This window comes from Physeter macrocephalus, chromosome 2 (genome assembly GCF_002837175.3).
Source record: "Physeter macrocephalus isolate SW-GA chromosome 2, ASM283717v5, whole genome shotgun sequence".
NCBI classification, from domain to species: domain Eukaryota; kingdom Metazoa; phylum Chordata; class Mammalia; order Artiodactyla; family Physeteridae; genus Physeter; species Physeter macrocephalus.
The window spans coordinates 64,067,045-64,095,032 of record NC_041215.1 but is presented as its reverse complement, the minus strand read 5'-3'; the positions used below and the strand labels follow the sequence as shown (position 1 = coordinate 64,095,032).

The following is a 27,988-nucleotide window of genomic DNA, read 5'->3' as shown; positions in this document are numbered from 1 at the left end:
GTCTTTTTCTAAATGTCGGGGCATCACTGTGTTAATTTTATATGTTTGAAGGACTTGGGTGAGTTCCAGATGTGACACTTTTGTTTTCATTTTTAGATTTTATCGTATAAATGGCTCCATAGTGTTCTTGATAGATGTTCACCTATGCACCCCTATTGAGTAGTACGTGTACTAAATTAAAGATGTCAGTTGGCTGGTTGGTTGGTGGTGACTTGCTTAGTGTTCTCCTCACTAGATAACCCTTGGGGGATGGAATCTGCATACTCATTATCAGTGTGAAGGTTTCCCTTTAGTCTACCAATAAACTCTATTTTTAGAGTCTGAGGGATCCTTGGACTTACCATTCATTTTCAGTCCTGCCTTGCAGCAGAGCTACACTGCAGTTCATTGTGAGTATTGCAGGTCATTTCTTATTGTTCTTGAGGTCAAGAAGTTCTGATGTCCGTTAGAGCCATTTCAGTACCACCTTCTCCCGTGCATTCTATTACGTCTTGCAGAGTGAGAGAAGACAGGAATTCAAAGACAAGTCAAAGTCTTTACAAGCCAAGTCAGAGTAACACTATTTTTTAGTCCTTAAAAGGTAAGAACTATTGAGAGAAACAAGGAAGTGAATATCACAAAAGTCAAGATTCTGGTTCTAATAAGAAGAACAGCATCAATAATAGTGATGGCTCACCCTTTCATGGTGCTCCTGTATCAGGTTCTGCTTTGAGTGCTTTGCATATATTCATTCAGTTAGCCCTTATGATTATTACTCTGTGAAGCAGGTCCAATTCTTTTTATCTTAATTTTACAGATGAAGGGAATGAGTTATGTGCCTAAGGTGCTAAACGTAGCAAATGGCAGGGCCTGAAAACTAGCTCAGGCAGTGCGGCCTCCGTTCCGGGTTTTAACCACAGTGTAGGAGAGAAAAACAGATAATGATGGAGAACACCTGGGAATGGGGTAGGGCATGGAGTGCTGGTAATTTCCTTAAAAAAAAAAAAAAATTAGAGCCTTCACTAAAGGTTGTAGTTGCATTTTTATTATATATGGATTGATTATATATTCATATAATATGTATTAAATGTGGATATATATACATATCCATGAATTCATAGTTATTTGAGAAATGACAGTAAATGTGTATGAGATACTAAGTTTCCTTAACATTCTTGATGTTTGATGTACAATAAACCTCAGAGTTGGGAACCACTTACCTCTCTTCTGAGAGAGAATATATTCACATACAGAAGCTATGGAAGCTTTTCCCAACCTGACAGGCCCCTATTTCTATGGAATATTTATATTTATTTGCCTTTTTTTCCCCTAAATTATCTTACATATTGGATCTTGTCTTTGCTAATGGCATGAGAAGTTGACTGCAACTCTGAAGTAGCAGTTAAAGCATGGTGTGTGTGTGTGTGTGTGTGTAGGAAAGTTCACCATACAAAATTATGTTTGAAATAAAATAGCTTCTAGACATGTATCTGACCCACTCTTCATATGTCCAACGTGAAAAACTGTGGAAGGACACCTTCCGGTTGTGTTAAGCCAGTCTAAATTTGGCTATAAATCTAGGAGACTCAGTTGAATGTATGCTAGAATGTGTTGTCTTAAGATAAACCTAACCGCACAGCAATGCTAGTAGAAGCAACAAAAATGCACCTGAGATGACTAAAATGTAAAAAAAAAAAAAAAAAAAAAGGTTATTATCTGAGAGGTCCCTCCCCTAATACTTAACACTTTCAAAATTAGAACTAACAGAAGCTAGCCTTTTCTTCCTTCCAATTTTAGAAACGAAGCCATTCTAACACTTATAGAACATTATCATTTCCCTCTGGGATTTAAAAAGTAAAAAAGCAAAATCAGGTGACAAATATTTATGAAATGGACAAGGGTTTAGTGACCTGAAAAAACTCAGTGGAATGTTTCTTAGAATTGTTGACAGTGTGGATGGCAAACAGAAACAATTGCTAATGTTTGTTTGTTTGTTTTTTTTTCATACTAATCTCCTGGCGCCTTAAAGTGCTGCTGAGGAAGACTAGTTTGTTAACCTGTTGGTCTCTCGAGCAACTTGGAGTGAGAGAATTTAGTTGGCTGTGGTGTAGGCTCTACTTGCCGGGAGGACAGAACAACTTGCGCATCTTTTTTACCTCTTCTGGAATTGCTTTTCGATGGTAGAAACGTGTGGTATAAAGTTTATATGTTTTTAAAATATATATATGTGTATGTGTGTACATACACATGGACATATATACACACTATGTATATATGTATACATATAATTTTTTTCTTTTAATTGCTGTTTGGCAAATAGTGCACATTTTAAATGAGAATGATGTTATTAAAACCACTATAAAGACTTTCACATTAGAAATTCTGGCCCAGTTGGGAATTTGTGTTATTGATGGTAAATATAGATTGTATTAATTGTCAGGTAAGTTGCTACTTAAGAGTTGCAATATCACAAATGATGGAAAAGCTGAAGTTTCAACTTGTGCTGATTTAAGTTAATCACAGGTGTGGAATCTTGAGGCTTGCGATGAAAAGACTGCTAATACACTCAACTTCAGGCATGTTTTATTGTATAGAATTAATCTATAAAAAATGAATCCTGGTGGAAAGCTATGTGTTCTAATTAATAGCAACCCAAATCAAGAGGCTGTAATTCCATTAGTGGACTGAATGCTTAATGACACATGAGGAGATGAAAAGTATAGAAAATGTCTCTGCTTTGTGGTTACTCATATAAAATTACTTGAGTAAGCATCCTGAGATTTAAGTATCCATAGATAAGGTAGTCTTGATAATAGCCCTTGCTCTGGGAACAGCCCTATCCTCACCCTCCCACTTCACATCACCACCACCCCATAGCATTATTGGAACCAAAAGGAAGATTCCGGAAGGGTTTGCTCTAATTCTAGGCAGGCTGGCTTTGGTCCTGACTCTGCATTTGCCACATCCTTCTGGCTTTTGCATCTACCCTTTTGTCTCATTACCCCCCATACATCTATTCTTAGAGCCCATCCCATTTTTTTTTCTGCCAGTTACCATCAGTCTGAGCTTGGTGGTGATTTGCAGGTTCACAGTCTCCTCATCTGATAGGTGGGTAGTGTCTGCCTGTTTTATAGCTGGGGACTGGGGCTCAGACGGTAATGTGCTCAAGATCCCAGAGCCTGGGAAGTGACAGAGGTAGGTTCAGTTCCCAAACTGTGTGATTCCAATGTTTTGGCTCTTTCCACAAAATGAATCGGGAGACAACGTATGCCCATGCCGTTAGCAGGCACCGCACAGCATACACTCGAGGTCTAAGTTATATAGAAAAAGGCGTAAGAGCTTTAAGACTGATTTTTTAAAATAACAGTTTTATTGACTTAGTTCATACACCAGAACATTCACTCTTTTGTGATGTACAATTCAGTGGCTTTTAGTATTCAGAGTTGTGCAACTGTCAACACTATCTAATATTAGAACATATTCATCATCTCCAAAAGAAACCATCAGCATGTAAGACTGATTTTGAAGCTAAGATCATTGAAGTAGAAGTTGAAGTTTGGGCTCCCAATCATCCTGTGAACTAAGAGTAGAAGCCAAGTTCCTGGACCAACCCCGTGGTTGACACCAGTTTTTGTTGACAGAATCCTCTAGAACAGTAAATTCTCAATCTTTTGTTTTTTAAACCTATGCTCAATTTTGATAAACTAAGAAATCTCACATTCTTCTGCCCGTTTGTAATGAGAAAGCAACAGGATTTTTAAAAATTTCCTTTTTTTTTTTAAATTCAATTTTTTTTTTTTTTTTTTTGCCGTTACGCGGGCCTCTCACTGCTGTGGCCTCTCCCGTTGCGGAGCACAGGCTCCGGACGCGCAGGCTCAGCCGCTTCGCGGCACGTGGGATCTTCCCGGACCGGGGCACGGACACGCGTCCCCTGCATCGGCAGGCGGACTCCCAACCACTGCGCCACCAGGGAAGCCCGAAATTCAGGTTTTTTCATTGACCTATAGTTGATTTACAATGTAGTGCCAATCTCTGCTGTATAGCAAAGTGACTCAGTTACACACATATAGACATTCTTTTTTATATTCTTTTCCATTATGGTTTATCACAGGATATTGAATATAGTTCCGTGTGCTATACCTTGTTGTTTATCCATTCTAAATGTAATAGTTTGCATCTACCAACCCCAGATTCCCAATCCATCCCTCTCCCTCCCCCTTCCCTCCTGGCAACCACAAGTCTGTTCTCTATGTCTGTGAGTCTGTTTCTGTTTTGTAGATAGGTTCATTTGTGCCATATTTTAGGCTCCACACGTAAATCATATCATATGGTATTTGTCTTTCTGACTTCACTTAGTATGATAATCTCTAGTTGCATCCATGTTGCTGCAAATGGCATTATTTCATTCTTTTTTATGTAAAAACTTTCTGAACATTTATTTATGGTTTTGATTTTCAGAATATGTCTGCCACCCCCCTTATTTTGATTGGATAATCATCTGCATCTCAGAACTTCTAGGTCACCTTCATTGCAGGTTTGCTTGAACACATTAAATGAATCAATACAGTCATGATATGAAATGACTCATGCCTTAAGCAATTTTATGTGTAAACTTCAAGTGATCCCAGGCAGCCAGTGCTAATAACAGGCAAGCTTGTTCTCGGTATCTTCCTTCTCTTTTCCTTAGCATTCAACTTTGGCCATGGGCTCCTTTCTCTTACCTTCTTTATGCTTACTAAGTTCAGTTGCATTATATAGCAATTTATGTACTTATTCTTTTCTTCCCACTATGTGGTGTAAAAAGGTTGAGGTTGGGGAAATGGGTTGGGTGGGGAGAACCATTAAGAAGGTAGCATTGTCATGGTAAGAAGAACTCATCTTTTTCCCTCTCTGGCCCCCAGCACCTTGACTGAAGACATCTGGAGGGAGGCCAGTGAGTGAGAGCCTAGCTTTGGGGATTGTGTGGAGGCCTGGCTCCACATGACCACCTTGGGAATAATTTTCTTGAAAAAAAAATTAACATTATTCTTATAAGATGAAGCATTTCCCTTCTTACATTTTATTGATATCTTAATTTCCAGTAATGTTACAGTGTTAGCATGGTATTTGAGTGTAGCTCTCAAGCTATTTTTCTGTATATATGTAATTTAGAAAAAGATTATGGTCTAAACTGTTGGAGTAGGGAATACGTCCTTGTTTTCATATGTAAGTCAGTAGGAAGCTATGGTTTAGTGTATACATTTAGTTTACATACTGTCTTTTTGTATGAAATAAACACTTTAGTTCTCTCTTAGTCTCTTTAACCTAGGACCTGGGGGAGTTTTTTTGCTTTGAATGAAAAGCCATGACAACGCTAAACGTGTATTCTGGTAGGCCTACCTCCTTTTTTGCATTAGCATAATTATTTCTTAATTTTTACTGTTCATATTTCCCTTAGAGTGTTCCTCTTCTGCTTTGAATCCATTATCAGGGTTCACCCATTCATTCATCAGCATTTATTAAGGACCTGTTGTTTATAAGACTATCCCTGATGTTTCAGAAATGAAAAAGTACTACTTATCTTTGAGGAATTCACAGGCTCACTAGGCAGTGAAATTAAAAAAAAAAAAAATTGAAGTGCACTTTTTAGGTGTCGTGATAACAACAGATGAGGGTGCATGTATCTTAGACAGGGTGTGGTCATGGGGGCTTCAGGGAAGATTTCCATAGGGAGGTGATTCTTGAGCTGATCCTGAAGTATAGGAATTGACAGATGGAAAAAGCATTTCAGGCGGACAAGTACAAAGGCAGAAGGCGAACAAGATGGAGGCGTCCTCAGGGAGCTGTAAGGTGCAGTTAGGGTCAGAGCGCCTGGGGGGTGATAACTGGATGAGGTGGGAGAAGTCTCAGGCCAGGTCCTAGAAATCAGGAATTTGCACATGCTCAGGAGAGCCATTGCTGGCACTGTTGGCAGGTTCTTAGAGGAAATCACTGAGAAAGAGTTGGAGTGCTGCTGGTGTGAGACAGGAAGGGCTGGGTGGTTCCATTGCATGAGATAGGACATAAAGGAAGGTTAGCAGCTTTGGGTGGAGGGTGATGTAGACACGCTGACTTGAGTTTTGTTAATCCAGATTCCTTGTCTTGGGAACTGGACACATTCCCATACCCCTTGAGAGACTGGCCGTGATAGACACCGCCCGCCTCGCCGTGCCCCGCCACTGTTATTCTGCACCCTTTTGTGCATTTTCTTACTCAGTTATTCTTCAGTTGGGAAACAAATTATTGGTAGGCAAATTAAATTAAAAGCAAACCTCGGTGAGTTAAGAACTAAATTGCTAAATTAAATGAAAAATGTTTTTATTTTTTAATGAGTGGGTTGGTTCACATTTCAGTACAGGAGTAGATTGGAAAACCATCTTTAATTAAAGAGGTGGTCTTTCCTGTTAGCATAATTCTTGAGGAATCCTGCTAGCAATTGTAACAGAAATATCTAAACAGAGAATCTTTTAGGTAGGAGGAAGCTTAGCAACTTGGGCCACCACTCTCAATTTCTAGGTAGGAAAAATGGATTCCAGAGAACACAGGTGACTTACCGGTGTCAACACAGCTATGGTGCAGGGGTGTGTCTAGCTCATTAATGTAATGTTTTCTCCACTGTGCCTGATGACCCCCTGCAATAGTCCTGTCGAGATGATAGAGCAGGCTTTGAAGAAACCTAATGTTCAAGGCTGCTCGGTCAGTGATAGACCCAGAGTCCCCTGGATTCCTGACTTTAATCTTATTTTAAATTAATCTCATCATTGTTCATCAGTCAGCAAGTATTTGTTGATTGTCTAGTATTGAAGGGATGGTACCCAATTATTATAAAGCTAAACAGTAAATAAGAAGCTATTTTCCTCTTCAAGAAGCTTGCATGTTAGTTTTTCAGATAACTCACTGCAGGTCTGGCAACTGCTTGTAAAATGCATAGCTTGTCTCACATAATTATGGATATTAGTAGCACACAACAAGAAAACACAGCCATACAAGATACTGTTCACTCTTAATTTTTTAAAACTACTGGCTCTTTTTCTGTTTGTTACCTTGTTCTGTCCGCACAGGGGGCAAGCAGTTTCCTGCCTAGCCTTGGAAGTGCCTATGGGTAAACAAAAATTAAACCAAACAATTAGAAAAAGAATGTTGATTGCCTTTTTTTTTTTTAATTCTCACTGAATCTTAATTAGGGAGAATGATCTGGTGAAAATTTTATATAGGTTGGTAATTGACATAAATATTTGCAAGAAGGCATTGGAAGAATGGTTTTTAAAAGCATTAGTTCTCTGTTCATTTATTTTGGTGCCCCTCTTTTGTAATAACCCCCTTCAATGTTTCTGGAAATTTCTGTAGATATGGTTCTGAAAAACTTAATCTTAATGTGTAGTAGTTGTTTGGTGAATACATGTACTAGGAAAACTTATTGCCATTCTAAAATGAAGACTGCTTTTATGAAATAGTAACTTTTCTATAATTCTTTATATGTTTTTTTTTTTATGTTTCTTATATTAACTTGTTCCTGTCAAATAAGAGTTTGGTACATTTTGCGCTGCTTTGAATTTAAGTCTAGGGTAGAAACTTAGCTATTTAGTGATTTACACATTTTCTTTACCAAGTTTATGAGCTTGAAACTGTTAATACTTACTGCTTTTCTGTAATTTTAAGCTTCATTCATTCCACAAATACTTAAATAAGTCTGATGTGATACTGAACCAGGCATTGGAGATACAGCAGGACATTGGTATACAGAATGACTATTTTCAAGAAGCTCCCTGTTGAAGCTTTGCTAATGTCTGTCTAGTAAAGGTATATAGACCCAGGAACCCCAGAGTGAAGCTTTGGAGAAACAAACACCCCACTAGAAAACTAGAAAATCTGGTTCCGGCCCATGTGGGTGGCATCCTGCAAACTCTTGTAAACAGTGCTTTGAGGTCATCCACTGATGAAAGCCTGCATGGTATTACATGTGAGGGTAATCATCAAGGATTACCACATCACTGCCAGACAGCAGACAAAACATGCATGCCTCATGGAAATGGGGAGTGCGGAAGTTCTGCAAGAATGGGATTTACATACCTGAAATTGGGACCCAAAAGAGAAAGGCTATCTGATTACCAGTGAAGTCCGATTCTCATCAGAGAGTAGTGCATTGGGGGCATGGAAGAAATGACAAGTTACTTCTTTCTTACCTCTGCCAGTTCTTAATCCTTGTCTACTCAAGGTGCTCTGATTCCTCACTCAGAACCTTTTTGAGACTTAGATATAGCTGCACTAGAGCTACTTAGGATTGGGCTAGTTGGGTGCCTTGACACTCAGATCTCATCCAGGAATTGACATGACTCTGTGAAATAACCACAGACCCATTAACTGGGTGAAGACTAACAAGATTTAGTCTTTGTTAACAAGACTAACAAAACTAATAACTATGGTGTGAAGAGAAGATAGAAAAATAAGGGGGAAAAAGTGATGGATCCATTGGATTTCTTTATCGAGCTACCAGCTGCTCTACAAGCCCTGCAGAAAGGCTTGCCATGCAGCTGGTAACATCAGCTGACCAGAAATGCTGTGTTTCCTTCCCAAAATGGTTAAAAAAAGTCACCTTTGGGCATTGTGTGGGGAAAGAAATAAGGAAAGAAAAGGAGAGAGCAGGAATGGAGAAGGAAGAGAGAGAATGAGTGAATGACATGGGCTACACGTGAGCGAGGGTGTGTGTGTGTGTTTCTGTCTTTCTGTCTGTCTCTGTTGAATCTTCTCTTCCCTGAAGTCACACCTCCTATCTGGTGAGGAGTTGACGAAGGTGTTTTCTATTTTAGTCTGTAGCCTTCCCATCTGGTGTCTGGATTTCTTCTAAGGTGCCACCAGTGGGGGAATGAGTATGGGGTATTAGTCTTCCATGTTTTCTCCTTTCAGGCTTCTTTTATAATATTTATTTTTAAATTACTAGTTTTATGAGTCAAAGTGGTCAAATTTTGGCAATTTCCTATGATTCAACCTATTAATTCAACCCTTGTGATTCTCAGTCTTCCTCACTGTTTCCTCTTCTTTACACCTGCTCCTTAAATATTACATTTTTATTAATAGCCATCATCTATTACCACCCACCGCATGCTGCGTACTTCACATATGGCCACTCTGCAAGGGCGTCCTGATGCCCATTTTGCCTGGGAGAGACGGCAGCTCAGTTGGCCCAAGACTAGCTGTGTAGTAACTGACAGGGCTGGGATTCAGCCCAGGACTCTGTGGTTCAAGTCTGGAACCCTCTTGCTGCTACACTACCCCACTGCCTTTTGTTTCCTTGAGTTCTATTATGATCCTCATGCTTTATATTTCTGGCACAAATAAATGAGCCTTTAAAAGGCTGGACAGAGAAATGGGATTTTGATAGGGTTCCAAACCACTTCGCATGAGGATGTTTGAAGTTATAAGTTATAAGCATGTTGTCTTCAGAAATATAGTCTGGTACTTAATTGCACTCACTCCTGTCATGGTCCACAGTAGATGCCTCTCATCTTAGCCAAATTATAATTTAAATTCTGGAGGAGAAAGGTGCTCTGAAATTTGGACCTTAAATCCATCCCAGGGGCCAAAGCATTAGGAAATCTTGCTTTCTTCCTGTCTCCACTTTGGTTGGTCTTCTTTCTAGGCTTTGAGACAGACCTTAATCTTTTCCTTAAAACATCCTGGAGACTTGGTTCATCCTCATGCTTGCCTCCTCTCCCCAACTCTTTTTCTGGTGAGTTGGATTCCTACTCAGCATCTAAATGTACACCTGAAGAGAATAGTGCTTTCATGGTAGAATTCCTTCGCAGGATTTCTTGGGAAATTTATATTTTTCCAAATCCCCAGAAAAATCAGTTAAGAAAAATGGCAAATGGGAAAAAGTGTTGAAATTCTCCTGTGAGAATTAAAACAATCAACATAGAGACATAAGTACATGAAAGGAATCCACCGATGTCAAGTTGAAAGCTAGCCTACAGAACTGAAGGATAAGATTGACATTTCCCAGAGCCAGGTCAGGATAGGAGCGCAGAGGAGAGAATTGGTCATGATTGCATGTAGCTGTTGCTATGTTATAAATGTGTATTCATGGCCCTGTCTGCTGCTGCTGGTGAGTCATCCTTGCAAATAAAATAAATATAAATTTATATGCATAGCGTGTTGTATACAAATCCTGTGAGTGGTATTCCAAGAAATACGTTTCCAAAGCAAAATAAGCCTTTAGGATGGCAGTTTCAACATGGGATTCTGTGTAGTGATGTTAATCTGCATTTGGATCTATGAGGAAGGTTATTTCAGGGATCAACAAACCTTTTCTCTAAAGGGCCAGATCATAAATATTTTAGGCTTTGGCAAGCCATATGGACTCTGTCACAACTATCAAGTCTGCTGTTTCGTGTGAAAGCAGCCACAGACTATACGTGAAATGAACAAGTGGGGCTGTGGTCCAATAAAACTTTTATTTACCAAAAACAAACTGAGGGCTGGATTTGGCTTGCTGTTGGAATGCTCACTGACATTCTCTAGCATTTGAACATTCGTTATAGACTACAATTCTTTGTAAATACTATCAAGTTTATTATTTATTTAACCTTTCTTTTAGATAGCCATAATAATGAGTAAAGGGTGTTTGGAAGTGTTTGTTGAATAACTTATAACTTGGGGAATTCTGGGGAACTTCCTGGACATTCCCATTTCTCATTCCCAAATCCCAAAGCGTAATGTCTACAGAGAATTTGAAAATTTCTGGAGAAGGAGATTTGCTATACCCTTGTGCTCCTCTCTGCCTCCTGATTCAATCAGCATTTATCTTTCCTCAGCTTATGCGGCTCTCCTTGTTCTTTGAGCTCTGTGGTGTCCCCCAAGCTTGTCTAGGGTGTGTGACCTATTTTTTTCCCCACTGGGAGATTGGGAATCTTGGGAACTGGTTGATATCTCTGTTGCCTTTCTTCAGAATTACTGATAGATAATACCCAGTATTATCTCGCCCACGTATTCAAGTATCTGGAGTAGATTATTCTTCGAGGATCCTTGACGTTTGTATGCTTGGTTGCAGCGTTGTTATTTTAGAGCCAGAACAAGAGGACATTTGTAGTATCATGTGGGTGATTTGTGTTATTGTTTGGGATTGGTATACATTATGCTTTTCTACCATGCTGCTTTAGCACTTCTATTATTTTAAGAGGTAGAAAACAGTGAAGGGACCTAAGAATATTTACTACAAGAATTCACTTCAATTCTTACAAATAGTCAAGATACAGTTTAACTTACAGGCAATTAAGAGCACAGATTTTGGACTCAGCATAACTTGAGTTGATTTGTTTTACCACATATTTCAAAAGTGTGACCTTGGGACAGTTTTACTTAACCTCTCTAACACTGTTTTCTTATCTTTCAAGTAGGAATACTAATACCTTCCTCTCCATTTTTGTGGTGTTAGGATTAAATCAGATAATGCAATTGTGTGGTTAGCACAGTTCTAGAACTAAATGATAATTGGTATTATTACTAACTCTTAAAGATGGGAGATATTAACCTTGTTTTGTGGCAGAGGAAACTGAAACAAACGGGTTAAATGATTTGTGTAAGATCACGTTTATTAGGTTGGAAAACTGGGTTTGGCTCTTTCCTAAGTCCATGTTCTTGCTACCATACACTGCTTAGAGTAATTTCAGTTAACAGTAATTCTATATCAAAGATACACACACCATGGTTTATTTGGGTTATGAGGCTGGGTGGATAGACGGGGAAGGTATGAGATGATGTCTTTTGTCTTTTTCTATATCAAAGATACACACACCATGGTTTATTTGGGTTATGAGGCTGGGTGTCGATAGACGGGGAAGGTATGAGATGATGTCTTTTGTCTTTTTTTTTTTTTAAATTGAGGTATAATTGACATATAACATTATGTTAGTTTCAGGTATACAATGCAGTGATTCGATACTTGTGTATATTGCCAAAATGATCACCACAATAAGTCTAATTAACATCCATCACCATACAAGGGATGATGTCTTGAAAGAGCAAGGATTTGTAGTATTTGAAAGACACAGTTTCTAGAAGCCAAGGATATAGTTATAATTAAAAAGTTGAGAAAACTTGCCCCGATTTCCCTGTCGCTTAGCTGCTGTATTGACTGCCAAGAACATGTTAGATTTTAAGTACCTTTTATGCTTGCCTGTTATCAGTCCCATCATATCACCATGACTTTTAAGACACTATGCATGTTCTCTTAAATTGGATGAAAGAAAAATGTACTACTATGTTAAGCCTGCAATTGGAGTTAGAATGTTTTTTTGTATTTCTCCTCTCCCCCTTCCTCACACCCACCCTCCACCACTTCACAGGTATGTGCTTCTAACCTTTATGGGTCAGATTTTCACATGGCATGATTAGTTGCCAATAATTAAACCTCCATAGCTAAACAAATAAATTGGCCAAGGTTTTGGAAAAACTCAGCTCAATGAAAGTTTTGTGACAAGTTGCTGCAGTTTGCTGTATGCACATGGTCTCTGACTTAACGATGGTTTGACTTAACAGTTTTCCGGTGTTAAGATGGTGTGAAAGTGATACGCGTTCAGTAGAAAGTGTACTTTGAATTGTGAGTTTTGATCTTTTCCCGGGCCAACGACATGTGCCATGCAGTACGACCCTCTCTTATGAGGCAGGGCAGCGGCAGCTCCTAGTCAGCCACGTGAGCACGAGGGTGAACAACCGATACACCTAGAGGCATATTCTGTTCTTCACTTTCTGTACGGTATTCAGTAAAGTACATGAGGTATTCAACACTTTATTATATATATCTTTTTTAAACCCCACATTTGTTTGTTTATTTATTTTTGGCTGTGTTGGGTCTTTGTTTCTGTGCGAGGGCTTTCTCTAGTTGCGGCGAGCGGGGGCCACTCTTCATCGCGGTGCGCGGGCCTCTCACTATCGCAGCCTCTCTTGTTGCGGAGCACAGGCTCCAGACGCGCAGGCTCAGTAGTTGTGGCGCACGGGCCCAGTTGCTCCGCGGTATGTGGGATCTTCCCAGACCAGGGCTCGAACCCGTGTCCCCTGCATTAGCAGGCAGATTCTCAACCACTGCGCCACCAGGGAAGCCCTCAACACTTTATTATAAAATAGGCTTTGTGTTAGGTGAATTTGCCCAACCGTAGGCTGATGTAAGTGTTGAGTAAGTTTACATTAGGCTGGGCTCAACTATGATGATTGGTAGGTAACAAATAGTGAATGCATTTTCAGCTTAGGACATTTTCAAGTCACAATGGGTTTATTGGGATGTAACCGCATCGTAAGTCGAAGGATATCTGTATAGATATTTATTTTATCTTACTGATTTTAAATGGTGCATATGCCTCTTTTTATTTGTTTTTATTATTTAAATCTCTCGGGGTTTTGAACAAAACTACTTTCAACTACCTTTCAGGATCTGTCACGCTTGCCTATTGGCATGGAGTGTATTTGTGCAGAGATGGGTCCTGAGCAGAATATTTTAAGAGTTAAGTATTTGGAATTTGCTTTCCACCTTAGCTGTCATTTTACTAACTTGTTCTTCCTTGTAGTACACCACAGTTTTGACTTCAGTCCATGGGTTATTTGACAGGCTGATACTTTTAAGACAAATATTAAACTATGCTTAATTTGAAGACTTGATTTTTATCCAGTAACTCTTGAGCACCAACTGTATGCGAGTCGAAGAAGAAGAAAATGTGATCCTCGCCTATTTTTTTTTTTTTTTTTTTTTTTTGAGACAGACCCAGTTCAAGGAAGAGGATTAAGTACCAGGTCATATAGAATTGAGTCCTATAGAATATTAATACAAGAGGAATTAGAATGGAAAGATCTGGAAAATGTGAGAATCATTAGGGAAGGCTGAGCGAGGCAGGAGAACCTGAGCACATTCTTGAAGGAATTCTCTGCAGGAAGGTTATAGAGCTGGGAAGTTGGAAGGGAAATTAGAAGTACTTCTGTAATTAAAAAAAAAAAAAAAATCTCTGATTTTTAAAAATAATCAGAAAAATATGCACCAGTATGTCCTTCTTTTCTTGCTTATCTAAAGCTCCTCCCCAAATAGTACCTGTAACTTGAAGACACGGTTGGTCTTAGGCAGGGCGGCCGCCAAGGCCTCTTTGCACTCACCCCTTCTAAAATACAGTTAGTCTTCGGCAGATGCGGAGGCATCTTCCGCCAAATTCCCCTGTCCCCGGCATCTAGGAAAACACCAGGATTTCCACAGTTTGCTCTGAAACTCAAGGGTTGTGGATGCTGCTTAGCTAAAGAGTTTGTTTTTCAGGATGTCCACTCTAGAAATGGCTTTTTACTCTTTAACTTCACTAAATGATTGCTGAAAATGTCAAGCTTCTGGTTGACCTTTCTACGGGGGGATATTTTTGTCTGTCTTATTTTAGTGTCTTATTTTTTTGTGTCTTATTTTTACATTCTCGATTCTCTTTTCAAATTGATTCTGAGGCTCAGTTTAAACTGAAGCGAGGCAAGTTTTGATATTATTTGTAAAGCATTTCTCTTGAATTTCAAGGTTGATGTGATTTTTTTTTAATTATGTGATTTTACTTCCAAATAATTATTGAGGAATGCTGTATTTTGGATTTGTTTTCTGCTTTGATTTATTTACATGAAAGTTTTCTTGGCAAAGTGTCCCTTGAGGTTAAAAAATAAAAAGGTGCTATTTTCCAAAAGGAGTACGTTTTTCAATGTTTTGTGTTGCTCAGCTATTTGAATGGGAAAGTTTGGTTCTAATAAAAATTTCCTCTTCCTTTGACAAATGTTGATGTTTTTAAAGTCTTCCTAAAGGAAAAAGGAGCTTGGGTGGCTTTTTGGTTTTTTTTTTGATAGTTATCTAGAGCCCCCTTCCCTTCTGCTGTGTGATCCTAACCCCACCATTGTTTTATGAGTCTTTGAACTAGATCTGTCTACAGCTGAGAGTGGTGGTTGAAAATGAACCCAAACCAGGTTATTTTTGGGTGGATACACGAGAAACTGGTTACTGTGGTACATGGGGTGTCTCTAGGAGCAGCCGGGGGTCTGGAGAGAGACTTTCATTCTATACTTGTGGACGGCTTGAACTTTGTTTTTCCCGGGTACATATCATAGTTGATATATGCAAAGCCTTTGTTTTTTTTTTTTTGTTTGTTTTTGTAATGGCTAGAGTACGGGGTATATGGACTTTAAAGGAGCTTGATTTTGAAGTTTACCAACTGCAGATTCCACTGGGTTTTGTGTCATTTAGAAAAATATTTAAGGTCGGTACGGACCTGTGACCTCAACTTACTGCATGTCTGTTTTCCAGCCCTTTCCATCCTTGCTGCAATTGTAAATCGGCCTTGGTTTTGTGGTCTCAATTGAAAGGCTTGTCAAGTGTGCACTTCCTTTAGCCTGCACATTCACAACTACAGACTTTTCTTCTGCTTAGCTGGTTTTCTTTCTTCTTCCCCTCCGCAGCCCCAAGCCGCTTGCGAGCATCACATTGCCAGCGCGAGAGCTACTGGAGAATTCTCATTATTCCAGGAGACTCTGGGAGCGCCTCTCCCACCTCCAAGGCTCCAGGAGCAAGTGAGCGGAGCTCCGGGGAAGAGCCACTGCTGGAAGGACTGCGGGAGGAGATGCCCCGGAGCCAGCTCTAAGGTAGCTAAGCCAGCTTTTTACCTAGGAACTCTCAGTGGCCTTGCCAGGGCCAGCAGTAGAGACATTTCAACAAATCACCTCTTTTAATGCTCCTTGGCAGAGATCAAATTGACATGGTCAATTCTTAGCCACGATGATCATTTCGTTGCTTTGTATGAATCCAGCATAAGAGAGAGAGGACCAAACCCAACGGTTCTTTATTTTTGCATTACCTTGAATGTAGGCTTTTTTTGGTGGAGTTGCTCAGTTATCTTTTAACTCTGGCCAAGTTGTTCAAATACTACCAACATTTCCCTACGTATAAAATGCTTCTGCCATTCTTTTCACCTTATAGGACCACTTTTTTTTTCTTTCCTTCTAAATAGGCTATGTTTTAGAGCAGTTTTATGTTCACAGCAAACCTGAGCAGAAACTACAGAGAGTTCTCATAGGCGCTCCTGTCCCCCACACACCCGGCCTCTCCCAGACTCTGTCTCCCCAGCAGAGTGGTCCATTTATTATAGTAGTTGATCCGCACTAACACATCATTATCACCCAGAGCCCATAGTTTACATTAGGATCTGCTCTTGTTGTGCATTCTGTGGGTTTGGACAAATGTATAGTAATATGGATCCCCCATCATAGTACCCTACAGAAAAGTTTTACTTCCCTATAAATCCTGTGCTCCGACTATTAATCCCTGCCCCCTACCCACTCCTTGGCACCACTGATGTTTTTATTGTCTCCATACTTTTACCTTTCCCAGAACTACATTTTCATAATATGCTTCCTTGGAGTACTTTGAAATCTCTGTAAAGAAGTCTCGCTCTCAGGATGAAATGCTATTAAGGTTGTGTTAAGCTATGGGGATAACACAAATACCAACTTTAGAATAGAGTCTGTAAGATGTTTCTATGAGGGGAGGCCTGAAGTGCTAAATGTATGTGGGAGTGTCTCTGAGTTAAAAGTTGGATTGCCTGGATATGGTTTGAAACTTGTACATAGAGACAGAAGCATGAGGTCTCTGTAGCCTCTTTAGGTTCAGAACTTTGGGGCAAGGTCTGTAGTAGTTGTCAAGTGCTCTCTTTTTTAAGGAAAGTCTAATTTATTATTTTCAAAAATTTTATTCTTTTATGTAAAAGTTTATTTTTGATTATTTAATTTCAAGTAGTACAAAATAGTCTAAAGATAAAATTTTCTCCCTTCCTTTTCTCTTTTACCCACAGCTAATGATTTGGAACACACAATTTTTCACATACAAACTTTTCATAGACACACAAATTATGTGTATTAATTATGTTTAAAAATTGATGGAACGTGGCTACACATTTGGTTTTACAACTTGCTTTTTCCTTTCACTTGATATGCTTTGGATATTTTCCTTTTTAAGCAGAATTTTCCCTTTTAAGCAGAATCTCAATATAAGTAATGACTTCTTAGTGTTCTTTACATGGCTGTAACATAATAACAATCAGTCCTCAAGTGATGGGGTTAGCCTAAAATTTAAAGGGGGATATGGGGGGGGGGAGACCTTTCACATTAGGGAAAAGACAAAAGCCATGACTGTTGACTTTGGACTCTTAGTCATTGAGGATGTGAGTTTTTATTTTCCAAGGCAGATGATACACAGCTTTGGGCTGTTGCCGAGGTGTCAGTTATGTCAAGTTTTCATCTTCTGGATGCCTGGAAGGAACATTTGGCACTAGGCTGTGTTAATATATTAGCATAGTTGTTAGTTCTGGCTACCATCCTTGGAGCACTATGAGATATTTTCATGCCCATTTAAGGTGGCATGAAATGAGGTGGTTGAATGAGTTCTAAGAGAAAGTAATGAATAACAGGGGTGGAATTAAGAGACTGACTTTATTTTGCACATATATTTATTTGAGGGAGGAGGAGGAGATGATGGTGTTAGTTAATTGCTAACCCTGTGATTCTTAATTATGAAACAGGGTTAAAATTGTTCAGCTCAATAGCTTCCTAGTGTGATTGACAGCAAGAATCACCAGACAAGTTTTTAGATATCTGGGACCAACATGAATATTTGGATTGTTATTATTTTATAAAATATTTATTTCTAGGAAGGTAATAATATAATCAATGTTTATAAGGTTTCAAAGGTACAAAAAGAGTGAAAAATAAGTCTCCCTCCTCCCTCTGTCTCCCAGTTACCCTTCCTGGAGACAACCATTGTTACCAATTTCTTATATATTCTTTCAGAGATTTCAGGCATATACCAGCAATAATCTAAAGATTATTGCAATTTCTTTTTTTTTTTTACCCAAGTGAAAAAGCATTCCACTTAGAGATGGGCTGGAGTTTATTTAACCAGTACTATGTTGATGACCATATAGATCATTTCCAGTTTTATTATCATGAACAAGGCTGTAGGGAATAACCTTGTACATATATCATTTTAAATATGTTTGTGAATGTATCTGTAGGATCCATTTCTAATAGTGGAATTGCTGGGTCAAAGGATATGCACATTTTAATTTTGGTAGAAATATTGCCAAATTGCTCTCTTCATAGAGCTTGCAAAATTTTAGATTCCACCAGCAATGGATGAAAACCCTGCTTCCTCGTACCCTTGTCAAACTGATAATTTCTTCTCTGCCAAACCTATAGGCGAAAAATGACAGTTTAATGGAGCTTTAATTTGCATTTTTTCTTATTTTGATGGACATTGAGCATCTTTTCATAAGTTTAAAGGCCATTTATATTTCCTGTTCTGTTCCCTCTATGTTAGTGTCCTTTGTCTATTTTCCTGTTGGGTTATTGATCTTTTTATTATCAGTTCACAGGAGCTCCTATGCATTAACAAATTAGCACCCCCCCTCCCCCTGCTTTCTCTCCTTGGGATATGTGATATTTTACTTGGTCATTTGTGTATAAATAATTATTTTGCAGTGTAGATTATTTAAAATTTTGTATACTTAAATTTACCAATTCATTCAACAAATATTTATTGAATGCCTCTTATGCATTAAGCACTTATTCTAGGTAGTAGGTTATACAATAGTGAAGAAAATAGATCCCAGTTCTTGCTCCATAGAGCTTACGTCCTAGTGGAAGAGACAGTAGATAAAAGACGTTTAAAAATATTAGTTATAGAGGGAATTCCCTGACGGTCCAGTGGTTAGGATTTGGCGCTTTCACTGCCGGGGCCCGGGTTCGATCCCTGGTCGGGGAACTGAGATCCCACAAGCCATGCGGCACCCCCCCCCGCCACCGGCTACCACCGCCTCCCCAAAATATTTATAGAGATAAATATATAATCAACCTTTTTGTGGCTTCAGGACTTTGTATGACAGTTTAAAAGACCTTTTCCATTCTTAGAGTTAAAAACTTATCTTTCCTTGTAGTGTCATTTGGTTCTTTTTTTAGGCCTAAATCTTTGATCCATCTGGAATGTTAGGTATGAATCCAACTTAATTTTTCTCTAGGTGCTCTATTAATTAGGGTAAGGCTGAGTTGCTGTAACCAAGGGACTGAAATATGCTATGGTTCGAAGAACAGAGGAGTTGACTTTTTTCTTCACTTAACAGTTCCACTGTGAGCAAAGCAAGTCAGCAGAACTGCCCGTATCCGCTGGTCGTTGAGAGTCAGGTTCCTTCTGTCCTGTGGCTCTAGGAATTGTCACTGTAGTTATCTGCATGGTCATGACTGGGTTGCTACCATAGCTGGGTTCCCTGCATGTGAAGGACGAAGGAGAGTGTTCAGGGCAAGTGATCACATGTCACTTCCTGCTTCCATTGGTGAGAACAGAGTCTTGTGGGCACATCTGGCTGTGAGGGAGTGTGGGGAATGCAATCCGTGCTGGTCAGCATGTGCCCAAGAAGAAGTGAAGAAGGAATTTTAGTGGAAAATAAGCAGTCTCTGTCCCATCATTGGCTAGTCATTCCAATTTTACTGAATAGTCCCAAATTTTCCCTTTTGATTTCTTTTGTATTATAAATTCCCATGTACATTGTGGTCTATTTCTGGGATATCCATTTAGTTTAATTGATCTCTTTGCCTGTGTGTGTAGTAGGATCACACTGTTTTTCTTAAACTCTTGGAGCTTAATACTTTTTTTTCTCTTTTGTAGGGGTAGTTCCATTTTACTGAATTTTCATGTTTATTTTAAGTTCCCTTTTACAGAACTTTAAAGTTCCATTTTACAGAATTTTCATATTTATTTGTGTGTGTGGTTTGTAAAAAAAATATATGAACTTTAAAATTATCATATGTAGTCACCACTCCCTCCCCGCTAAGAAGCAAACCTGTTAGTATGATGATTGGGATTGTGTAAAATGTCTAGATAAGTTTTGTGAGGGAGGTTTCACATCTTTATGGTGTTAATTTTTCTTATTTGGTGATGATGTTGCACAGTGTTTGGGAAACATTGATCTGGACTCTCCAATCTTTCGATATCCTTGACCCATGAAACTTATGTAATTGAAGTAGGAGAGAGGAAGGACCAACTTATCGTAAGATGCTGTGTTACTTTTTTAGTTTAATACTTGATTTCTGATAATGACTAGGTAAGTGAAGCCTATTTCTCTATTAAAAATTAATAAACTTGTAACTTGAAAAAACAATTTTCCTGTCTGAAGGTAAAAAATAGTTTCAGAAGGTGACATTTCAGAAGGTTCTGACATTTCAGAAGGTTATTATATAAACTTATTTGTAACACAAACCTGGGCAAATTTTTTGCATATATGTATGATATGCAATGCTGTTACTTCCTCTGAGTGTGTGTGTGTATGTGTGTGTTAGTCTGCACCGTTTTTGGAACAACACACATTCCTCTTTAGTCTTCTCCTTTTTACCTTTTTATTATAAAGTAAAACACAGATGCAGATATCACACAAAGTACACATGGCTTAGTTAATTTTTATAAGGTAAGTATTTTTGTGACCACCACACAGGTCAAGAGAGTATTAGCGGCCTCCCTAGAGCCCCTTGGCATGTTCCATGCCTGTCACGGTCCCGCTCTCTCTCCAGAGGTAACCACTTTCCTGACTTCTATAGTAATTGCTTCGTTGCCTTTCTGTATGGTCTTGTCACCTGCCTGTGCATATCTAGCCACTGTAGTTTAGTCTTGCGCATCTTCTTATGTCTTTGAAGTCTCCTAAACCTCAGGTTCCCCTTCCAGCTCTTTCCTTTTCTTACAGTTTATCTGTTGAAGAGCTCAGCTATTCGACCTCTAATTTCCAACTGGCTGGATTTGGTGATTGCATCCTCATGGTTCATTCAATTCAACTTGTTCTCTTTCTTTTAGTGGGAAATGGTAGTTTAACCCCACAGTCTGGGTATTCGGAATGCTCACTGCTACTGGGTAGGTCATTGTTTCTAGGCCTTTTTAGTGGACAGAGGAAATATGTATGTATAAAATACTCAGTGAGCTCATACTGTTGCTTCCGATTCAAATTCAGTTTATATGGTTCTTACTTAACCTTTTCTGAATTACATCTCTAACTCCCTTATTCCACGCAGAAAATTTAGGTCCTCCAGAACAGCAGGGAACAATAGTATTTGAATAGGCCATAGTTAGGCATTTGCTGTCTTCCACACATTACACACAGTGTTCTCCACACTGCCACAGTCCCAACACCACACCACTAGTGATGATAACTGAAAGGCGAGAAAGGGCTTCCCTGGTGGCGCAGTGGTTGCGCGTCCGCCTGCCGATGCAGGGGACACGGGTTCGTGCCCCGATCCGGGAAGATCCCACATGCCGCGGAGCGGCTGGGCCCGTGAGCCATGGTTGCTGGGCCTGTGCGTCCGGAGCCTGTGCTCCGCAACGGGAGAGGCCACAACAGTGAGAGACCCGTGTACCACACACACACAAAAAAAGGCGAGAAAAACAATTCTCTTTTTGTGTGCTATCCCCATTCTCCTCGCAATTTTCAGGGGGAGGAGTGGGGGATGTTTATAGTTGTTGAAAACTGGGCAAATTTAAACACTGATTAGCTTTTAGATGATTTTTGGAGGAGGAATACTTTTAATTTTGTTAGATGAGATGTTGGTTTTATAGTTATGTTTAGAAAAAGTCCTTATCTGTTAAAGAATTTGTGGGTGAAATGATGTGAGTTCTGGGATTCTCATTAAAATACATCAGGAAGAAAATGGGCAGAATAGAGGAAATAAGATTTCTTATTTTTGGAACTGAGTGGTAGGATGTGGCTTATTTTTGAAACTGGGAGGTCCAAAATAGGTTTTATTGTCCTTTTTCTCAATGTAACTTGAAATGCCTGTTATGCAAAATTTTTAAAAATTAATTTTATAAACAGTGAAAAGACGAGGACATATGATAGGGAAAGAAGGTGGTAAGGAAGGAATAGTCAGGGAAGTGGAAAGATGAGTAAAGAATCCTAACCTGGTGGTTCCGTTTGGCTCAGTGGCCTTGAAGCTGGGTAACATCTTGAATGAGAAGAAGGGAGGGCTGAGATGTGAGGCCTCAAGGGAAACCAGCGTTTAAGATATGAGTGGCAGAAGAGGAAACTCCCCATGCAAGGAAACTGAGCAGATCCAACCCATAAAAGTAAAGATAGCAGAGAGATGGAGCCTCTGAATCCCAGCTAGGGAAGAACCTAGGGAATGGACCAGTTGATGCCACCCTCAGCATTCTCAGCATCACCCAAATTGCCGGGGGACTGGGGGATTCCTAGGCCTCATCTCAGGTCAATCAAATACAAATCTTGGTGGGTGAGGCTTCAGAGTCTGACTTCTGAGGAAGCTCCCCTGTGAATCTGAAGGTTAAGGTAAGGTTACAAAGAGATAGAACCTTAGCCAGAGGCATTTTGGTGATGGACCGGATGGAGGGGGGAGATGTGGAAGGAGCTTTGTAGAGTGCTCTTTCTAGAAAGTTTTCCGCGAGGGTATGAAGAGGGTAGATATGGGAGGACTTGGGGCCGAGGGAGGTGGTGGCTGCTGAAATAGTTGTTGCTTATAATAATGTAAGAGTGGTTTGCCTGTAAATTGGGAGGATGTGAATGGTTCCTTATGCAGGATGATGACTGAGTGGTCAGGCCAAGCATGAGGTTAGCCACCCACCCCCCCCGCCCCCCCACCGCCCAGTACCAGATAGGTTATTTTTTGCCAAGCACTTGAGTTTTGATGGTTTGGGAAAAGCTTGAAAATGGTCATCATGAATTAGATGTTCTTTCTATTGGTTAATATTTTGAATTACACATTAAAGGAGGAGAGGTACTCAAGTCTTTGCATAGGTACCTCTGCTTCTCAAGTTCTGACTGGGCCTTTGGGCCCATCCCTGAGGAAGAAGGAAGGAGTGGGGTTTTTATGGCTGACGTTGGCCCTTTTTCCTTATTCAGCACTCCTCCTGCTCCTCTTCACATTCTGTTTTCTCTTTTTTAGTTTCCCTTTCTTCGTGTTCAGGTGACACTCTTATACGTGTAGAACCTCCAAGAGGGGTTGCCTGGTACAGGGTGGTGCTTTCCAGTTATTTGCTTTGGGACTGACTGTTGGAGGGATCTCTACATTTTCTGGATTTCCTAATGTCTGACTTCGAAGGTTGTTGGGAGAGGACTGAGGTGAGTACCCTGTTCCTCCTGTTTTTCTCTGCCTCCGTGTCTTTTTTCTTCATAATAGGTTGGATTCATCATTTCTACCCTGTAGGCTTTCTACCTCTGTGTACTTGGGAGCATCTTCCGTCTCCTAGATTTCGTTTCTTTCTCCCCACTTAGTAGAGTGCATTTATTTTTACTTTTTAAAAATTTATTTTATTTTTTTATTTTTACTTTTAACATGCCATTAATTTCTAATTTAGGTCAATTGAGCATTTTGATTTTTTTTAAATAAATTTATTTATCTTATTTATTTATTGTTTTGGCTGTGTTTGGTCTTCGTTGCTGCGTGAGGGCTTTCTCTAGTTGTGGCGAGCGGGGCCTACTCTTCGGTGCAGTGCGCGGGCTTCTCACTGCGGTGGCGTCTCTTGTTGCGGAGCACGGGCTCTAGGCATGCAGGCTTTATTAGTTGTGGCACACGGGCTCAGTAGTTGTGGCGCACGGGCTTAGCTGCTCCGCGGCATGTGGGATCTTCTGGGACCAGGACTTGAACCCGTGTCCCCTGCATTGGCAGGCGGATTTTTAACTACTGCGCCACCAGGGAATTCCGAGCGTTTTGGTTTGGGTGGGTGGTTTTTTGGTTATGAAAGTTTTCTGGTCTCTTTCTCTGTGGTATCAGAGCCTTTCCCTGTCTTATTTCCCCTCCTCCTTGTTTTCTGTTGTGGTTACTTCGATGCTAACTTGTTCCACTTGTACACTGACCCTGTGTACACGGCTCATTTTCTTTCTCATGATCATATTTATACTTTTGATGGATATATTTAAATGAACAGCTGTGCATTTGTTGAGTCATACCACAATTATCTGATTCTGCTTTAGCTGCTCCAGGGGCAAAAGCATATTTCAAGCTAAGTTGTGAGAGAATTCCGTTAATCACATTCTAACTGGGGGAGGGGAGAGGAGAAAGACCACTAAGAAAAGTCTTTTTAAAGATGAATGTTAATTAGTTGTTCAGTTATTTTAGAATAGATTGATTTGGTTGCTATTTAAGGTGTCACCTGAAGAAACTTTATAAGGATGTAAATAACTATAAAGGTTTAATGATATCAGCCAGGCTAAATTCTCTGGAATTGTTGATGTAGGGATAAACTTAGTAGCTGGTTTATTTAAATAGATAAGCGGTCTTTAAAAGAGTTTCTTTCTGTAAAGACTGGTGTTCTTGACTCAGCATTCCTTGAATTCATTGGCTAAATATTTTGTTTTAAGCTTCCTGAACAGATAACATGTGATACAGAAAATGTTACAACTTTCTTTTTCTTCAGATCTATTAATTGCTAATTATAACCTCTGATTGAGGCTTTGGCTTCCATCAGCCAGATCTGTTTTTCTCTTGACACTTCCTCAGGGCTTTCTGAAGGTTATTAATAGGCATGGAAGCATGGCTTTCCAAATAGCGTCAATAACTGTTAGGAGACTAGTGGGGGGAGATGATATGTCAATTCCTGACTCGGAGGAGATGTATTTTCAAGCTACAGAAGCTGTCTCAGAGGTCACGGGGGATGGCTCTGGGCAGATCAGCTGGTGTCTGCAACTAGAGAGCCAAGCAGTCCTATCCAAATGGGATGTTGTCCACCAGGGAGTTGTCTGGTATACCCAGAGTCTGCCAGCCGTCTTTTTGTTTGGCTGCTTCTCTTGGATGACACCCTTGAAAACTGAAATCCAGGTTACAAATGATATCTTTTAATTTATCTCCAGTACCTGGTTGCAGCTATATTACATTGAGGATGAGGAGCAGCCCTCTCCCCCAGTCATTTCCTGGCCAGCTTGTAAAAAATTCCTTAAACCTCACTCTCCTCTCCCCACCCAAACCAAAGTGTAACATAGACTAAGATGTTAGAATTAATGTGTTTTCATGTACATTGAGTGCCTCGTATGCGCCAGGATGGGGATGCAGCCATGAGCCAGACAGCGTCCTCACTCTTGTGCTGCTTAAACTTTGGTGTGTGGAGTAAGGAGGGATGGGAGAGGGAGAGACATAATAAAGACCAATAAACTAATACATAAATGACAGATGTCATGCAGCGTTAAGTGCTGTGAAGAAGACAGCAGGGCGCTGTGGGGTGAGCGTGGGGGGCAGTCTGAGGCAGGAATGGGCTTGAGTGTGTGTGGGCTACGGATGAGAAGGTCTCTGGTCAGGCTGGTGTATAAAGGGTGGTTTTTCTCACCTCCACAGAAATCTGCTCTAGTGCCTCCCATTTTAAAAAGAGAGAGAGAAATAGACCTCCTTGGTGCTGACGTCTTTTTTATTTAATTCCCCCCCCACCCTTCAAATTATTACGCGTTAGTCACATTAGCCTTAGAATTGGGACAGTTGTGTCAGATGGCAGTGCCTGAGATACCATTTGTCTGGTAACAGGAGGGATGGGAAGGGTCTGCTCTCTTAGGCTAAAGGGGAAACTGCAGGCAGTGAGGAATGCAGCAGAGGGCCGAGAAGGCATCTAACTGAGGGCTTTGGGAGGAGGTGGGATTTTAGATGGACTTTACAGTTACTCATCTAAGAGTTTCACTGGTGGAGTTGGGGGTGAGGATAGGGGGAATAACAGGGTCCTTTCTACCAGTAGGTAAAAAAAATAAAATAAAATAAAAGAAAGTCCCAGTTGGTAAACTGGAGGGAGAGGAGCCCTGAGCTGTCTAAGAGAATAGAACAAAACAGCTGGGAGATGATGGGTCCTATCAGTTGAAACAAAGCGGAGAGCCGTGGCTATTTGATACAGAGGGAATGAAGTGGAAGACGAGGGACAGTTTCCATGTAGTCAAGCGCGTTAAAATAAAACCGAGACTTGACATACCAGTAAGGCATGCCGTGGGTGATCAAAACATTGGAATCTCAGAAGCTTAGCTTAGTTATTATCTTTATATTTGGTAGCGGTGTAGCAAAGTCAGTTTCGTCCTGTATACTATTAAAGTAAGTCTACTGGGGTTTCTTTGGTTCTTACATGGTAGCGTATCCTTTTACTTATTTTCATTCATTTACCTACCCTTGCCTTTTTTTTTTTTTTTTTTTTTTAACCAGATTATATTATTCTTTTCCTGGCCTTTCCAAACCACATCTTGGGTCCATCTGTCACAGCTGGAATGTTTGTAGTATAACTCTTTCAGTCAAAACCCTTTCTTTCCTGAAATAATCTGTAATTATTTCCTCTAACTACAGGATGAACTGATCCAGGGGCTGGATTTCAGTTCTATAGGACTTGTCCAAGAAGCTATTTGTATTCATCTATCTTGAAAGATCAAATTACATGCTAATATTCTGAAAGTAACACCCCACCAGAAACCCTCCCGCAGCAGTGAAGTCTATATAAAACCAAGCCCTGGCAACTTGCACATTGCCAGTTCAGACAGAGTGTGGTGTTAAAAATATTTCACAGGTCATTTGTGAACTGGAGAAAAGACCCTGACTTAACTTATATGGTATGATGCTTTGGTTTAGCCTTTCTTTGCAGCTATAACTGACAGCCCATGTCTCTCGCCACCCTTTCCAAAGGCCCAGGTAGTTTGGAGCAAGCTGTCCTTGGTTTCTCTCTCTGCTTGTTGAGCATAGAAGAGACATAACTCTTGTCACATAATGGCTGATTTTTGTCCCCCTTGGAGGTGGTGGTTGTAAGTATACCTTCCCTCAAGATTGTATGTTTAGAGTCTGTCTTGCTGGATCTAATTTGCCTCCCAAATGTGCCCGACTTAACGCTAATACCTGTTTTTATTTTATGATGCGTCACAAGAGAACTGAAGAATGGGGATGGCAGGGGGGAGGTAGCAACCACTTGTGTACTAGCAACGTGGCCTGCCTTCCCTTTCACATCAAGATTTTTTTTTTTCCCCCAGGGTCAGGGGAGATAATCTGAGGTTACAGGGTTTATGAAATTAATTTGAGGTTAGAGAAATGGAAAGCGGGCATGATTGAAAGGTGGCCCAAATAACCATGAATAAAGATTGTTTTCTTTTTTTTTTTTTTTTTTGTGGTATGCGGGCCTCCCTCTGTCGCGGCCTCTCCCGTTGCGGAGGACAGGCTCCGGACGCGCAGGCCCAGCGGCCATGGCTCACGGGCCCAGCCGCTCCGCGGCACGTGGGACCCTCCCAGACCGGGGCGCGAACCCGGTTCCCCTGCATCGGCAGGCGGACGCGCAACCACTGCGCCACCAGGGAAGCCCCAAAGATTGTTTTCTGAGAGGAAAATCAAGATGGGTAAAGTGCACAACGTGTTGAAGCTTGGATAAAATGTTAAGGAAGACTATGGTTAGTTCCATAGTTTAGGAAGCTAAACTGCTTTAATGAAGGTTGTGAGCGTTTGTTAATTAGGACCTGAACTCTGGTCACATGGCTTTGGGTTTGACTTTATGTGCTTGAGCAAGTTACTTCTACCTACCCATTTTCTTATTTGTAAACTGGGATTAATATGAGTATTTATTTTAGAGTGTTTTGGGGAGAGATTGAAAGAGATAATACATAGGATCCCTAAGCACCGTGCCTGGCTACTTTGTAAGTGGCATTACTGTTACTGTAATAATGATGTGCTGTTGACAGATAACTAAGGGAAAGCAGAATCACTCTAATTCTTTTCTGCTTTGCCTCTACCTTTTATATTAAAGAGAAAGATTTTTTTTCTTATGGAAGGCATAGCATAGGCCATATAAAAGAGACGTAAAGAAAATAACTGTCATGGAACAGTTGTGACAGCCTTCACTAACGGTGAGTGAGTGACTTCACGTGGATGGTGAAAAAGTCATTAAAAATAGGCATGGGCGGGGGCTTCCCTGGTGGCGCAGTGGTTGAGAGTCCGCCTGCCGATGCAGGGGACACGGGTTCGT

The 27,988-nt window shown here is 40.2% G+C and overlaps 1 protein-coding gene across 1 annotated transcript in view; it reads left to right on the top strand.

The window, feature by feature from the left end:
• The window catches only part of ACVR1 (activin A receptor type 1), a 129,308-nt gene that overhangs the window by 38,073 nt on the left and 63,247 nt on the right, over window positions 1-27,988 (top strand). The window contains exon 2 of the mRNA XM_007111810.4: window positions 15,451-15,633. The gene's annotated coding sequence lies outside the window, so the exon portion shown is untranslated. The remainder of the gene's footprint in view (window positions 1-15,450; window positions 15,634-27,988) is intronic.